The sequence below is a fragment of the Pan troglodytes genome, chromosome 4 (assembly GCF_028858775.2).
Source record: "Pan troglodytes isolate AG18354 chromosome 4, NHGRI_mPanTro3-v2.0_pri, whole genome shotgun sequence".
Taxonomy (NCBI): Eukaryota; Metazoa; Chordata; class Mammalia; order Primates; family Hominidae; genus Pan; species Pan troglodytes.
In genome coordinates this window covers 139,745,314-139,762,541 of record NC_072402.2, presented here as the reverse complement: position 1 = coordinate 139,762,541, position 17,228 = coordinate 139,745,314, and the positions used below count along the sequence as shown (strand labels likewise).

General features: G+C 43.6%; 1 protein-coding gene and 1 pseudogene across 2 annotated transcripts in view; one reads left to right on the top strand and one right to left on the bottom strand.

The window, feature by feature from the left end:
• RNF14 (ring finger protein 14) overlaps positions 1-17,228 on the bottom strand; it is a 121,256-nt gene that overhangs the window by 25,535 nt on the left and 78,493 nt on the right. The window lies entirely within an intron of this gene.
• On the top strand, positions 4,048-4,662 carry LOC100611930 (large ribosomal subunit protein uL11m-like; annotated as a pseudogene).

Genomic DNA, 17,228 nt, shown 5'->3' with positions numbered 1-17,228 from the left:
GGTGAGCAGAGATCGTGCCACTGCATTCCAGCCTGGGTGACAGGGGGAGACTCTGTCTCAAAATAAATAAATAAATAAATAAACACTCTAGACTGAATGGGATAACCCAGCCAGGCTTGTCTGTCTAGATTCTTCTTGGCGTCTCTGAGCAGCATTCTTTCCTTCTGGTGTGAGGCAGGACCCTCTCTACAATGGGGGTCTTATGACCTGCAATCAAACAAGGTAGGTCAGACCATTTCTTTACGGCCAGTTTTTTACACAGAAAAGTGGGGAGAAAGTTAGAGTAATATTTTCAAGTTTTATGGCTGGCTTTAGGGAAAAGGGACTCTGGTTGCTATGAATCACCTTAGGGAAGAGGGATCCTAGTTTCTAAGGCTAGAATGGGACTGGGGAGACAGGACGGCAGGAGAAGGTCAGAGAAAAACTTTTGTTCCTGATGTTGTTTCTGAGGCCTTCATTTTGGGGTGTTATTTTCTGAGACCCAACACCTTAAAGACAGCAAATGGTGCAGATTTCTCTAGAAGAGCTTATTTTGTAGTCACAGTAGAGATTTCCTTTTTGTTTTCCTAGGGCAAAGGGCAAAGGCTCCCACTCCTCACCCAGATGATATCCCCAGAGCCATGCTCTTCCCAGTTCAGGCATCTCCCCACATGGGAACTTCCTGTTTGTTGAGACCACAGACAAAATGGCTGCCCACAGGGCTGACCGTCAGCCATGGGAAAGTACATATACTAAACCGTTAAACAAAAAAAGACATGGAACAGTACTCTAACTTTGAGTGGACAGTCTCTTTTTTAAATCCTATCATAAATCCATTTTAAGAATTTAGGTTGCCAGGCTGGGTGCAGTGGCTTACGCCTGTAATCCCAGCACTTTAGGAGGCCAAGGTGGGTGGATTACCTGACATCAGTAGTTTGAGACCAGCCTAGCCAACATGGTGAAACCCCATCTCTTCTAAAAATACAAAAAATTAGCCAGGCATGGTGGCGGGTGCCTGTAATCCCAGCTACTTGGGAGGCTGAAGCAGGAGAATCGCTTGCACCCAGGAGGCAGAGGTTGCAGTGAGCCTAGGTCACGCCATTGCACTCCAGCCTGGGCAACAAGAGCGAAACTCAGTATCAAAAAACAAAACAAAACAAAAACAAGAATTTAGATTGCCTTTCAATATTCTGAAATCTTTTCTTTTCTTTTTTTCTTTGTTCTTTTTCTTCTTGTTTCTGAGTGAAATGCTTCCTAACTTGGATAAAGTTACCGTCAGATACCAAGGCTAGCTGTCAAGGTCAAGGTCATGCAAGAAACGGAGCAAGTAAGGGTGTTGCCCCAGACTTTAGTACGGAGCAAGTAAGGGTGTTGCCCCAGACTTTAGTTCCTCTGGGCACTCTCAGAACTCACTGGGAAGAGAAGCCCTGTCCCCCAGCCCTGTACACAGGGTGCTGTAGAGGAGGACCAAAAGATGCCACCACCTTGTTCTTACTGGAACTCTGTGCAACTGGGAGCAGAGAGGCAAACAAACAATACAAAGGCAGAAGGAGGCTGAGAAGGAGGAACACATAGGGCCAGGCTGAGGATGGAAGAGTCACCCCCAGGGCCACACCCTGGCTCATAAGACAGGGCTGGAGGAGGGTGAATTTTATATCCCTTCTCAGAGCTCCCTGCCATACAGACGGGCCCATCACAGCAGTGACCATTACTTCCATATACTGACCATTCACCACGTGCCAGGCACCACTCAGAGTGCTTTCCATGCATTATCCCATTTGGCAGAGAGACAATAATACACTCTGGAGTTTCTTTTTCAGTCAGCAAATTGTTTTAAGAGCCTACTATGTGTCAGGCACAGTTTTAGGTACTGGGGAAACAGCAGTGCCAAGGCCAAGTCCCTAGTCTAAGAAATGGCCAGGCATGGTGGTTCATGTCTGTAATCCCAGCACTTTGGGAGGCCATGGCGGGTGGATCACCTGAGGTCACAAGTTCAAGGCTAGCCTGGCCAAGATGGAGAAACTCCATTTCTACTAAAATACAAAAATTATCTGGGCATGGTGGCATGCACCTGTAATCCCAGCTACTCAGGAGCCTGAGGTAGGAGACTCACTTGAACCTGGGAGGCGAAAGGGAAGGGAGGGGAGGGGAAAGGAGGGGAGTGGGGAGAGGGGAGGGAAGGAAGAAAGGAAGGAAAGAAGGAAGGAAGGAAGGGAGGGAAAAAAGAAAGAAAGAGAGAGAAAAATAAAGAAAGAAAGAAAAGAAAAAGAAAGAAAGAGAAAGGGAGAGAGAGAAAGAAAAGAAAGAAAGAAAGAGAAAGGAAGAAAGGAAGGGAAGAAATTACAAGAGATGCTGAAGTTATTGCTGTTAAAAAAAAAAAAAAAGAAGAAGAAGAAACTACACCAGAGACCAGGTCTGGGTATCATATCTGACTCCGCCTTTTACTAGATGAGTGACAATTAGTGCCACTAGACTTCAGCCTCTCCATTTGTGAAACAGCAAAAAAAAAAAAATGTGAGAGATATTGATATAGCATATCTATATATCATATATAACAGATATATATCTTATCTATATAAATTCACCTTAAAGGTTTGTGCAAGGATTAAGTGAGATAAATATGTGCCTAAAGTTCTTGGAACAGTGCTGACAACACAGTAAATGCTTAATAAATACTGGCAACTACTTACAATGCTTGAGGTAGGTACTCTTATTGCCTCCACTTTTAAAAATTGTGGTAAAATATACATAACATAAAATTTACCATTTTAACTGTTTTTTTTTTTTTTGAGACGGAGTCTCTCTCTGTCACCAGGCTGGAGTGCAGTAGCGTGAACTCGGCTCACTGCAACCTCTGATTCCCTGGTTCAAGCAATTCTCCTGCCTCAGCCTCCAGAGTAGCTGGGATTACAGGTACGCGCCACCATGCCCAGCTAATTTTTGTATTTTTAGTAGAGATGGGGTTTCACCATGTTGGCCAGGATGGTCTTGATCTCCTGACCTCGTGATCCTCCCGCCTCGGCCTCCCAAAGTGCTGGGATTACAGGTGTGAGCCACAGCGCCCGGCCATTTTAACCATTTTTAGGTGCACAGTTGGTGAAGTACATTCACATTGATGTGCAACCATCACCACCACCATCCATCTCTAGAATTTTTTTCATTTTCCCAAACTAAAACTCTGTATCATTAAACAATAACTCCTGTTCTCCTCCCTCAGCCCCCAGCAGCCACCCTTCTACTTTCTGTCTCTATGAATTTGACTACTCCAGGTACACATAGACCTACAGCTATATGAATCAAACAGTATTTGTCCTTTCGTGACTGGCTTATTTCACTCAGCATAGTCTGTTCAAGGTTCATTCATGTTATAGCATGTGTCAGAATTTTCTTCCTTTTTAAGGCTGAATAATATTCCATTGTATGTATGTACCACATTTTGCTTATCTATCCATTCATCTGTTGATGGACGCTTGGGTTAGTTCCATGTTTTAACTACCTGTATTGTAAATAATGCTGCCAGGAATATAGGTGTTGTTAAAGCAAACTAAATATGGCCTGAGAAGGACTCCGTACTTCTCTATTTGAGTCCTTGTGGATGAACTGTAACCTAGCTTAATAGGCAGACAAGATTGAAAACCTAACTTAGGAGTGTGCACCTGTAACAATAGCTGAGTCTTGGCAAGTCCCAGCAGCCAAACTTCAACCACTCATAGACTGCTAAGTGTTCAAATTGTGTTCAAATAAGGCAACGCCAACCTGTAACCAATCCAGCTGTTTTTATACCTCACTTCCAATTTCCCTACATCATTTCCCTTTTTTATCTATAAATCTTCCGCCACGTGGCTGTGCTGGAGTCTCTCTGAATTGGCTGTGATTCTGGGGGCTGCCCAATTCGTGAATCCTTTATTGGTCAGTTAAACTCCTTTAAATTTAATTCGGCTGAAGTTTTTCTTTTAACAGTGTACAAATACCTCTTCAAGATTCTGCTTTCAATTCTTTTGGACATGCACCCAGAAGTTATATTGATAGATCGGCCCTGAGGTGAACTAAAGCCAGCAGCCCCACATCATGTCAAAGCTCGGCCGGGCCACCCGGGGCCTCAGGAAGCTCGAGGTCGGCGATGTGATCCGGACCATCGTGCGGGCAGGCCTGGCCATGCCCGGGCCCCCACTAGGCCCAGTGCTGGGTCAGAGAAGGGCTTCCATCAACCAATTTTGCAAGGAGTTCAATGAGAGGACAAAGGACATCAAGGAAGGCATTCCTCTGCTTACCAAGATTTTTGTGAAGCCTGACGGGACATTTGAAATCAAGATTGGACAACCCACTGTTTCCTACTTCGTGAAGGCAGCAGCTGGGATTGAAAAGGGGGCCCGGCCAACAGCCTCAGTTCAGAAGAGTTTGCAGCTTTCCAGAAGGAACAAGCCATCTTCCTGGCTGCTCAGAAGAAGGCAGATTTGGCCGCCCAGGAGGAAGCTGCCAAGAAGTGACCCTTCCCCCAACTCCTAGATTTCAAAGGAGGCAGCTGGGAAGGGGCCAGTTGCAAAGGCTGTGCCCAAGGGGAGGAAGGAGGTCACACCAATATGATGATGGTTTTCGTGACTTTGAATGATATATTTTTGTACATCTAGCTGTATCGAGACATCAGGCCTGAATAAACATCTTTTCTAAAAAAAAAAAAAAAAAAAAAAAAGGAAGTTATATTGATAGATCATATGGCAAGTCTGTTTGATTTTTTTTTTTAACTTAAAAAAAATAAAAAGAGGCTGGGCACAGTGGCTCACACCTGTAATCCTAGCACTTTGGGAGGCTGAGGCAGGCGGAAGAGGTCAGGAGTTCGAGACCAGCCTGACCAACATGGTGAAACCCCATCTCTAGTAAAAGTACAAAAATTAGCCAGGCGTGGTGGCTAACGCCTGTAATCCCAGCTACTTGGGAGGCTGAGGCAGGAGAATTGCTTGAATCTGGGAGGCAGAGGTTGCAGTGAGCTGAGATCATGCCATTGCACTCCAGCCTGGGCAACAAGAGCGAAACTCATTTCAAAAATAAAAAATAAAATAAAAAGAGACAAGGCCTCACTACGTTGCCCAGGGTGGTCTCAAACTCCTGCGCTCCAGTGAGCCACCCACCTCAGCCTCCAAAGTGCTAGGATTACAAGCATGAGCCACCACACCCAGCTACCTGTTTGATTTTTGACAAACCGCTATACTGTTTTCCATAATGGCCGCACCATTTTACATTCTTACCAACAGTGCACAAGGGTTCCAATTTCTCCACACCCTTGCCAACACTTGTTCTGTGCTGTTGTTTTGATAGTAGCCATCCTAATGGGTGTGACTTGTATCTCATTGCAGTTTGGATTTGCGTTTACGTAAAGATTAGTAGGGCTGGGCACAGTGGCTCATGCCTGTAATCCCAGCACTTTGGCAGGCCGAGGCGGGTGGATCACCTTGGGTCGGGAGTTCGAGATCAGCTTGACCAACATGGAGAAACCCTGTCTCTACTAAAAATACAAAATTAGCCGGGCATGGTGGTGCATGCCTGTAATCCCAGCTACTCAGGAGGCTGAGGCAGGAGAATTGCTTGAACCTGGGAGGCAGAGGTTGTGGTGAGCCGAGATCGCGCCATTGCACTCCAGCCTGGGCAACAAGAGTGAAACTCCGTCTCAAAAAATAAAAAAATTTTTAAAAATTTTAAAAAAGATTAGTGATGCTGGGTATCTTTTCATGTGCTTATTAGCTAGCCATTTGTATATCAAAGTTCTTCAACTCAAGTACTTTGCCCATTTTTTAATTGGTTGTTTTTTGTTATTGTTGTTGAGTTGTAGCAAGGTGTTTTACATGCATTTCTTTCTTTCTTCCCACATGCATATGGCATCTCTTATTAAGCCCCCACCCACAGCCAGGCACAGATATAGGTCCCCTCTGCATTCACTCCTCCACCTAGAAGGAGTGACATCCTCCAGGGCACCTCAGGCACCCTCAGATGATAAATGAAGTCTGCAATAGTAGCTAGAGACAAGAAGTACACAAACAGGAAGGAGGGAGGGGAAGGCCAGCCAGGGAGATAAAACAAACAGGCTCTAGTTCTCTCAGTCCAGTTCATATTAAATTAGCTACAAATTATCAGTGCCTCAAATCCAAAGACAAACTGATTTCATATAAATTTCATCTTTGAGCTTCACAAGGGGTATGGGTCTTTTGCACATTCTAGAGGTACCTTCCCAACCTGCTCAATAATTGAACACCTGCAGCAAAGACCAGAAGTAAGAAAAAGGCTGAGAGGCCCGGGAAGATGTTAGATAATGTGCAAACAGCCTTCTGGAAGGAGAAACAGAGAGAGTGCTTGCTCCCCTACCATATTCTTCAAGGGGGGAGTCTTAGAACCACAGTGTAATAAGGAAGTTGACGGTAACAAAATAAACGAAGCCATGACAATAAGTTGTGCAGGGAAGACATGTGAGAGTGAAATCACAGACTCCTAGAAAATGTAACCAGAGACCTCAGTTTTAAAAATCACCCACTCTCCCAGCCTGGGCAACATGGTGAAACCCTGTCTCTACAAAAAAATACAAAAATTAGCCAGATGTGGTGGTGTGCACCTGTAGTCCCAGCTACTTGGGAGGCTGAGATGGCAGGATCGCTTGAGCCTGGGAAGTCAAGGTTGCAGTGAGCTGAGATTGCACCACTGCATTCCAACCTGGGTGACAGAGGGAGACCCTGTCTCAAGAAAACGAAACAAAACAAAAAAACAAAAAATGAAACACCCACTTTCTTTTCTTTTTTAATTTTTTTAGTTCCGAGGTACATGAGCAGGATGTGCAGGTTTATTACCTAGGTGAATGTATGCCACGGTGGTTTGCTGCACCTATCAACCCATCACCTAGGTATTAAGCCCTGCATGCATTAGCTATTTTTCCTAATACTCTCCCTGCTACTGCGCTCCCGCAACAGGCCCGGTGTGTGTTGTTCCCCTCCCTGTGTCCATGTGTCCTCATTGTTCAACTCCCACTTACAAGTGAGAACATGCAGTGTTTGGTTTTCTGTTCCTGTGTTAGTTTGCTGAAGATAATGGCTTCCAGCTTCATCCATGTCCCTGCAAAGGACATGATCTCATTCCTTCTTATGGCTGCATAGTGTTCCATGGTCTATATGTACCACATTTTCTTTATCCTGTCTATCGTTGATGGGCATTTGGGTTGATTCCACGTCTTTGCTATTGAAACACCCACTTTCTTTTTCTTCCTTCCTTCCCCTCTCACCTCTTCGTTTCTTCCCCATCTGGTTATACGTGCTTATCTAATTATGCTCTTGCTTAAGAAATCCCAAAGGCTAATCTTGAAACCAGGCACGGCGTTTTCTTTTTGGAATCCTCCTGTTTAGGAGGAGTCATGAACAATTAGTCCACCACCATCAGGCCAAAATCAAGATAACACCAACCAGACCTCTGAACAGGCAATTACCCAAGATAGCCATAGGAACAAGACACACAGATGCTGTACCCTGCACCGCTCCCTCATGCCTCCCACACCAAGTTTCCCTTTAAGAACCCTAAGGCAAATGTTAAAATTTAAGATGGTATTTTAGAACACTAGCTCACCATCTTTTTGGTTTGCTGGCTGTCTGATTAAAACCTGCTTTTCCTCCCACCAAACCTCACCTCTTGTGTTTGGCTTTTGAATGGCAGAGCAGAGCAGAGCAGACAAACACGGGTCCAGTTACAAAAAGGCAGTAATCTATGAGGCGCTTTGTAAACATACTCGCTCCTTTAACAGTGATTGCAGTCCTGCCCCAGGCTCCTCCCCATTAATGTTAGAATAAGACTATAGCTTAGGAAATGTGCTAAAAATGCAGGGTCATGGGCACCATCCTTGAGATACGGCTCCAGTAAGTCAAGGTGGGCCAAGGAGCCCGCATCTTTATCCAGATGCCTACAGGGAAGGTGTTGCTGGTGGCCGGAGCCTACAGTCTGAGCCATGCTGGCTACTGTCAGTGACAAAGGCTCCCCTGGGCTTTCCCCAGTCTGTGGAACAGTGATCATAGACTCTGTTCCACCTTTTCCTCTTCAAATCCTGGAGAGGATTCCTGAAATTATGAACGGAAAAATTAGAGGGTGAGGACATCTATCCTGTGACAACAGGATTCTTCCTTTCCCAAAAGAATTGCTAAGAGGTGCTCTTATTTTTCAGGAACTCGCCTGTAAGTGTTTGCCACGTTAAGAGCGCGAGGGAGCAGTTTGGCAGATGTTCAGGGAAGAGATAGAGAGCATTTAAGAGCTGTGGGGGGAACAGTGCATTGCTGAGCAATGAAGATAAAACGGGAATCACAAGCTAAAGTTACAAACGGAATAGGATTTGGCTTATATATTTGTCGAGAACACATCCATTTGCAATTGAAATAATAATGACAGTCTTGTCTAGGTGCCGTGGCTCACGCCTATAATCCCAGCGCTTTGGGAAGCAAGGTGGAAGGACTGCTTGAGCCCAGGAGTTCAAGACCAGCATAGGTAACATAGTAAGACTTCTGTCTCTACAAAAGTAAAAAAAGAAAAAAAAATTAGCTAGGTGTGGTGGTGCATGCCTGTGGTCTTAGCTACTTGGGAGGCTATGGCAGGAGGATCACTTGAGCCCAGAAGGTCCAGGCTGCAGTGAGCCATGATTGTGCCACTGCACACCAGCCTGGGTGACAGAGTGAGATCCCATCTCAAAATAACCATAATAATAATGACAGTCTCATGAGCAAGTCCTTGTGCTAATTATGCTTTATACATTAATTCACTTAAAAATATATTCACATATGAAATGTGCACATAAATTAACAAGTAAAAACTATAAAGAGGCTGCATTTACAGATGGTCGCAGATCAGCCAAGCAATACAGCCTGTACTTTAGCCCATGAGCTCTAGACAGCTTCTGGTTCAAGTCCTGGCTCTGTTATTTATCAACTGTGTGACCTTCATAAGGAACATCTTCAGGCCTTGGTTTCCTCATCTGTTAAATAAGATGACACACGTAAAGCTCTTAGCACAGTCCTTGGCATGTAGTAAAACAGCCTCTAAGTGTTTTTAGTTATTGTTATTGTCAGTGCTGCTGGAGCAGAGCACGAGTCCCCTGCCCCACAGCAGAGTAAGTTGGGTCTGAAGCCGCTTTGGACTTCACACACACCCCCACGGAGATCCACAGGGATCCAAGGAGCGCTGTCAGGCTGGCCTAGATACTGAGATGGTATCCTGAGATGATAGCAACTGCCATCTTTTCCTTGTGTCCCTCTGACGAGTGGAACATCACCAGTACTCACACTGGAAGACGCTCCCTATACAGAAAGCATGTCCTAGAAACTGTAGAGACCTATAAAGTAAGTGTGAGTTTGCTTTAAGAATTAAATGAGGTAGTAGATATATCATGCCTGCCACGCAGCAAATAATCATTATTATGCATTATTATAATCTATAACTTTATATAATTTGCTGTAGTGTCTCTAAAAGACAACCTCACGAATAACAACTAGGATTAATTGAGCACCTACTCCAAGAGCCATCCATTGGGTCTGGATGCTCAATACCTTCACCTTTTTCTGATGACAGCACTCCATTTTCCTTTGGGGAATTGCCTACCCCTCTCCCATGGTTCTGGTGGGACTGCCAATTACAGTCCTCTATTCCAGTCCCTGACAGTTTCTTTAAAACCTGATCAGCCAGAGACCACCAGAAATGAGCCTACAGTCTGAGGAATTCAGATTTCTTTCCTCCGAGCAGTAAGGTGGAGCACTCCAGAGGATCTCCGGAAGGAGGGCAGCTGTCTTGCAAGGGTTCCTGCTCAAGGATTCTAAGGAGGGTTGAAGGGAAGCAGGCATCAGTCTGGATTGGATGCTGTTTTGGATGAAGGATTAAGAAGAGCAAGGATTAACTACGGATTGAGCATTGTCATGAGGCCAGGGCAGCTGAGCAGTTGGTTATCCCCAGTATTAAATGAGAATAGCAAAGCACACTTCTGCCTTTGTCTTTGGTCATAGGTAAGAGAGCAGTGGCCACTTGCAGAGGGTCCTTACAGCATTTCACAGCCACTACATGACATTGGGAGGAACGATGTTTCTTGCCGGCTTTGTAGCTGGCTTTAACTTTTCTGTCCTCTTAACCTGCTGTTTTCTTTTCCAGGACAAGTTGATTTTCACTTTCAGTCCTAGATAGAGTTTTACTCTTTTTGCCCCAGTGGTGACTTTGAACAAAGACACCCTTCCTCACGACATTTTACTGCTATTTGCTAGACAATTGTCATAATGAGTGTTCAAACCTCTGATGACTATGATGGGTAACCCCTGAAGTTTACAAAGCCTAATTGTAATTGTAGGCAGCAGCCCTGCCCCACGTGCCCTGAGCTGGGGCAATCAGGCATTGGGAGTTGGGGCAGGAGACTCTCAGATGGGAGGCAAAGGTTGGAGCAGGCCATCTAAGGAAGAGCCCCAAGGGAGGCTGGGCCACAAACAGTTGTCGCTGAGATTCCTGTCACTGCCTGGGCTCTTCGGGGCCTCCCTGAGGACTGATTGTTTATCTCTTCTTTTGATTCTGGAGCAATCCCAATCATTTCCCAGTAATCCTTGTTAAACTGAGCTAGTCAGTTTCTGTTGCTTACAACCCCAGAACCCTAAATAACGTTATCTGTTTTTGTAGGTCTTCTGTTGGATAGTGGGATAGAGAGGAATAAAGTGCAGGCTCACAGTGGTATACTCACTGTGTACCTATGATGTAAGGGAGTGATTACTCCCAAGACAAAATGATTCTTCCCTTTGCAAAGTAATTCACCCCTGGGTCCTTCCCTTTCTCTCCTAACCCCTCATTCTGTAAATTCTATGAATTCTCACTATATCCCCAGTGCCTGGCTCACAGTAAGCCCTCAACAGATTCACTGAATGAATTAATGAATAAATGAATGGAAGTTATCAACATCTCCATTTCTACAGATAGGAAAACTGAGCCTCAAACAGACTCATAACTAAGCTTATGCACATGCTATTAACAAGTGGTAGAAGGCCAGGCATAGTGGCTCACGTCTGTAATCCCAGCACTTTGGGAGGCTGAGGAGTACCGATCACCTGAGGTTGGGAGTTCGAGACCAGCCTGGCTAACATGCAGAAACCCCGTCTCTACTAAAAATACAAAATTAGCTGGACGTGGTGGTGCATGCCTGTAATCCCAGCTACTCAGGAGGCTGAGGCAGGAGAATCACTTGAACCCAGGAGGCAGAGGTTATGGTGAGCCGAGATTGCACCATTGCACTCCAGCCTGGGCAACGAGAGCAAAACTCCGTATCAAAAAAAATAATAATAATAATAATAATGCAAAAATCTTAAAGCCACTGAACTGTACATTTAAAATGAATTAAATGGTAAATTTTATGTTATGTATATTTTACACACACACAACATTCACACTCCAGGAGCCACCCTGGCACTCAGAAACACCAAATGTTGCCCATGGCATCTCTCCTAGCCCTGAGGAACACAATAAGGACTCAATGAATGCTGGCATTTTTACCTCATTTTTAGGCTGTGCTGGAGAGAAGCCTTCTCCTGGAGGCAGTAAGGTCGAATGGCTAGGAGTACAGACACCGGAGTTCAAACCCCAGGTCAGCCACTTATCAGCTTGGTGACTTTGGGTGACTTATAAACCTGTCTATGCAAGTTTTCTCATCAGTAAAATTGGAAAAACAATGCCTACCTCAGGGGGTTGTTCTAAGGACTAAGTGAAATGATAATGTGTGAAAAGCACTTGGAACCATCCCTAAGACACAGTAAGTGTTCAGTAAGTATCAGCTGGTGGCACAAGGGTGATTATACACTACAGTGAGTTCTGCTGCTCCCAACCCCTCCATTTTCACCAATGTTTACCATACTACCTCTCTGTAATACATTTCGTGCTGCAGATAACTGTTTTTGGCAGGAAAGGAGTTATTACCTTCAAAGCAAGCTGACTCCCCAAAGAGGAGACTTTTTGTGATGAAATTCCAAGGAAGCTCCAGAGACCCCCTCCTTGGTGTTTCTGTCCATCAGCAGTAGGGAGCTCCCAGGAAATGAATTTTTCTTTTTTTTTTTTTTTATTGAGATGGAGTCTTGCTCTGTCACCCAGGCTGGAGTGCAGTGGTGCGATCTCGGCTCACTGCAACCTCCGCCTCCTAGGTGCAAGCGATTCTCCTGCCTCAGCCTCCCAAGTAGCTGGGACTACAGGCGCACACCACCACGCCTGGCTAATTTTTGTATTTTTAGTTGAAACGGGGTTTCACCATGTTGGCCAGGATGGTCTCGATCTCCTGACCTCATGGTCCTCCCACCTCGGCTTCCCAAAGTGCTGGGATTACAGGCGTGAGCCACAGTGCCCGGCCTAGGAAATGAATTCTATACGGAATAATCAGATGGTTCCTGTGCCCTTTGGCTGCTTGTGCAGTTAAGCACATTTATCATGAGCTCTTCTTCTCAGTCATTCGCTATGTGGGATGAAGCTGTTCCCCTCTGGGATTAGGACTTCCCCCATTTCCACCCAGGCTGTTTCTTGTGCTCCGTGATATGGAAGAGACTTGGAGACGTGGGAAGTGTCCCACACAGCTGATCAGCCAGGCGCGGAGGTCCACCCACCTGCAGAAGGGTCACCAGGCTCAGAAACATCCTGTCCACACCTGCAAATCTATCCATGCCTCCTGTTCATGCCCAGCCCATACATTCGATTTTTTAAAATTCTTGTTTTCAAAATAATTAAAAGTCTCTTGCTCACTCTGACAAAATAAGCTGCCATGTTGTGAGATGTTCTGCGGAGAGGCCTACGTGGCAAGGACCAAGGGAAGCCTCCAGCTGACAGCTCATGAGCAACTGAATCCTACCAATAAGCATGTGAGTGAGCCAGTGTTCCGCAAAGGGGCTGGATATGCAGAGCGACCCCCAAATGCCAGAGCCAAGAAACCAAAGGAGGCTGACAAATCCAGCTTGTCGGTAAAGGATTATTTGTTAAGGTAACTTAGAAGTGTGGTCTTGCATGGCCACAAGACAGGTAGATGTGTTACTCCCCACACCCAAGGATTATATACTATGGGGAAATAGTAAATATGCTCTGGCAAGACAGTTAAAGGCAGCCCTCCAGAACAGTCAAGAATGTTGTGTGCTTCTAGCCTATAAAGTGTGCAATAACATCAAGGTTGCTTTTTTCTTACACTAGGGATAACAAATAAAGTAGAAACCAGGAGACAAAATTAGCCAGGTGTGGTGGTGCGTGCCTGTAATCCCAGCTACTTGGGAGGCTGAGGCAGGAGAATCGCTTGAACCCAGGAGGTGGAGGTTGCAGTGAGCCGAGATAGTGCCACTGCACTCTAGCCTGGGCAACAAGAGCAAAACTCCATCTCAAAAAAAAAAAAAAAAAAAAAAGACCTAGATAGGGGCCAGGTGTGGCAGCTCAATCCTGTAATCCCAGTACTTTGGGAGGCTGAGGCCAGAAGACTGAGAGACTGAGGCAGGAAGATTGCTTGAAACCAGGAGATCAGCCTGGGCAACGAAGCGAGATCCTGTCTCCACAAAAAAAAAAAAAAAAAAAAAAATTTAAGGAAACAAAAAAAGACCCAGCTAAGCTGCACCTAGATTCCTGACCTCCAGCAACTTTAAGATAATGTTGTTGTTTTAAGGCACTACATTTTAGAGTAATTTGTCATGCAGTGAAGAATGACTAATATAGGTTGAGGGTCAGTTTTATATGTTAACTTGTCTAGGATACAGTCCTCAGTCAATCAAATAGCAATTTAGTTGTTGCTGTGAAGGTTATTTTGTAGATATGATTAAAGTCCATAGTCAGTTAACTTCAGGAAATAGAGGCCAAGCGTAGTGGCTCACACCTGTAATCCCAGCACTTTGGGAGGCCAAGGCAGGTGGATCGCTGGAGTCCAGGAGTTCGACACCAGCCTGGGTAACATGGTGAAACTCTGTCTCTAGAAAAAATACAAAAAATTAGCCGGGCGTGGTGGCACATGCCTGTGGTCCCAGCTACTTGGGAGGCTGAGGTGGGAGGACTGCTTGAACCCAGGAGGCGGAGGTTGCAGCGAGCCAAGATCACAACACTGCACCCCAGCCTGGGCGATAGAGAGAGACTCTGTCTCAAAAAAAAAAAAAAATATATATATATATATATAATATATTATATATGATATATAATATATAATATGCCCGGCTATAATATATTATATATGATATATATTATATACAATATATCATATATGATATATTATATATGATATATATCATATACAATATATCATATGTGATATATGATATATATTGTTATTATATATGTGTATATATAGACATAATGCATCACAGAGAATAAAGAAATGAAAACAGTATCAAAGGATATGCCATAAAAAGGAAGACTCCCTCCGCTTGCTGCCTTTTAGTTCCCTTCCCCCAAGGAGATCACTGCGACCTGTTTCTTTAGCATCCTTCTAGAAATTGTCTATGCGCGCAGGAACATATATTTATTCTTACCTCCTGACCCTCATGCATGTTTTAGCACACATGTTATACACAGAGTTCTGTATCTTGCTTTTAAAAACTTATTTAACTATTGTGGTAGTCTTCCTATCAGCTCATGGAACTGGCTCCTTTTTAGTAGCTGCATTGTATTCCATTTTACAAGTGTGCAAAACTATTCAATCAGTCCCTGATTGACGGATATTTAGGTTATTCTAATATTTTTCTTTAACAAGCCGGGATGCCATGGATGCCCTTCCAGAAAGACAAAGGACTTAGATTTCTTTCTGTCGGATATGGGGCTTTCCCTCCCTTCCCCTCTCACTTTCCCCATAGAGTTGGCTGTGTATGTGGGGCACATCCTGTATTTTGTCTACTTGACTTTGTCAAGACTCCTTGAATGTCCTGTGTTCAGCTTTTTTCAATACATTCAAAAATCATCAGAGCTACTTTTCCTCGACAGTAACTGGCACCTAAATTAAATCACCTAAATGGCAACACTAGCTGAAAAGCGTATCTCCATAAAGATTTGGACAATACCTTCTTGGTTTCATGCAGGTTCGGCTGAGGGAAGAACAGAAGGGAAGGCTGAGAATTAAGGGTACTTATTTTCTTATTCGGGAAAGGAAAACACTGTTCTTTGCAGAAGTCCAAAGTCATGAACAGGAGCCACCGTTAATTAGAGATAACTTCCAATCACACACACGTTCTGAAAATCAGCCAGTCGGCGACAGCATCGCTGCAGTAACTGCACTCCTAAAAGTAAGCGGATCCACGACAGCCCGAAAGGCAGCGCATCAGGGCCGGCCCCTCGGTCCCCTCCGCTGCTCGACAGCAGCCAATGAGAAAGTGTCTCGCTCTCGCGCCGGCGCTCCCGGAAGTCGGAGGCGAAAGGCAGCCTCCGCCTATGATTTGCTAACACAGCTGAAAGGCCTTAGATTCCTAAATACTTAGGCTTCAGAAGCGCTACCAGACCCTGCATGACCCGCTTCCCTAAACCTTACACTAAATCAGCCCCGGGGGTTGGGAGACTTTCCCATAGAGGTACGGTTCTCTCTTGCAAGCAAACCGGAAGTTCACTTTTTTTTTTTTTTTTGGCATCAGATGTCAGGTTCAATGTAACGCAACTCTTTTAACAGTTGGACCTTGTTTATGGTTTGTTATGAGTTTGGACTTATGAGTGACAGATGTACTGAAGCGGCTGTGAGCTTAGCAAAGTCAGTCTTCCATTTTTGCAGTAGTTTATATGATCTGTTTTTTATTTGCGTATATTTGAACCACTGATTGTCAAAAAGCAAGTGTAAATTTTGTGATGAAATTTCTGACCAGTGGACATTTATTAAACAAGGAAAAGTCCTTTTGAAGCTCTTTGTGCAGTAATTGTTCATTTAGTATAAAAATGATAGAAAGTTAGATGGAAACTAGCATATATGAATGGCTAAACATAAAAGAGATGTAAGATTTTCTCAACCAGTACTAAGAAAAGTGATACACCAACAAAGTTTTTTGATTAAGAGAAACTCAGATTAAGACAAAAATAGTTGTAATAGAAGTTGTAATGGCCTTCCACACTATATCATTATCAGTCTTTCTGCTCAAATAACTATTTGAACATACTACTGACAAAGTATTTTCTGGTTCCAAAATTGCAAGCAAAATTTCAAATGCTAGGATAAAATCGACTGCCCTAATAAGAAATATAATAGCTTCCTTTATTATTACAGAGATTATCAAATATCTAAATGCCTCATCTTTTTGTGGCATAGCCACAATACAAGTATCACAATACAGGTACAACTTTTCCTGCACGCACTAGTTTTCTCATAAAAACACTTGCAACAAGGCAATTGCAGGTAGAATCCCTTCCAGGTGAGACTTCAGAAACAATAGCAAATATTTGCAGAGCCTCTTGAGTTGGCAGTTAATGAAAACGTTTTTACTGCTTTTGTTGGAAATAATACAAATAGAACTTTTGTTGGATGTATGCATACAAGTACACTATTTATTTGGGTTGAAGCAAAGCCTCAATGATCCTATGGAAGGTATTGGCAGTCCTGCTCGTGTTCTCATAATGCTGCGTAAATAGCATTGGATGGATCTCTTCTATTGAAACTGAAGTAATTATCATGAAATCGTTCTCTTACTTTAGTATTTATAGGGTTCTAACTGAACATTTTAAGGATTTTTATGATTTTGGCATTCAGAATTATTCATTTCTCTTGCATTCAAAAATCCATTGGATCTCTTTAACAAACATAGTTGAGAGAATCTTCCATTTATTTCAAGCACTGAAATTATACTTTAATTATGAAGAAAAGGCCCCCAAAATTCTTGACTTTTAAAATAATCCATTGAATGGTGCCTAGTTATTTCTCATTCATAGTTTTCAATGTCAATTCTGCTATAGGATTCTGCAAATTGAAAGAGCAAATAGTGTTATGGAAGTACTACTCCATTGCTAAATGTATTTGTTGAATGTGTTGAAGGAGAATTGATGAAAAATGCATCCCTTGAATTATCAAAACTATTGTTAAAAGGGACATTACATATGAACAGGAAAATAAATTTTAGCTCAGAGTGGACAATTATTACAACACTTGTTATGACCATCTTTCAAGATGGATTTCATCCCTTGAAAAATTCAGTTTTTTACATGGATGTTACTAAATACTTTTCCAGTGTGGGTACAAGTGGAATCACCATGTGTGGTGTGATGAAAAAGAAAGAATAAAATCTATACTACATTATATTACCTGT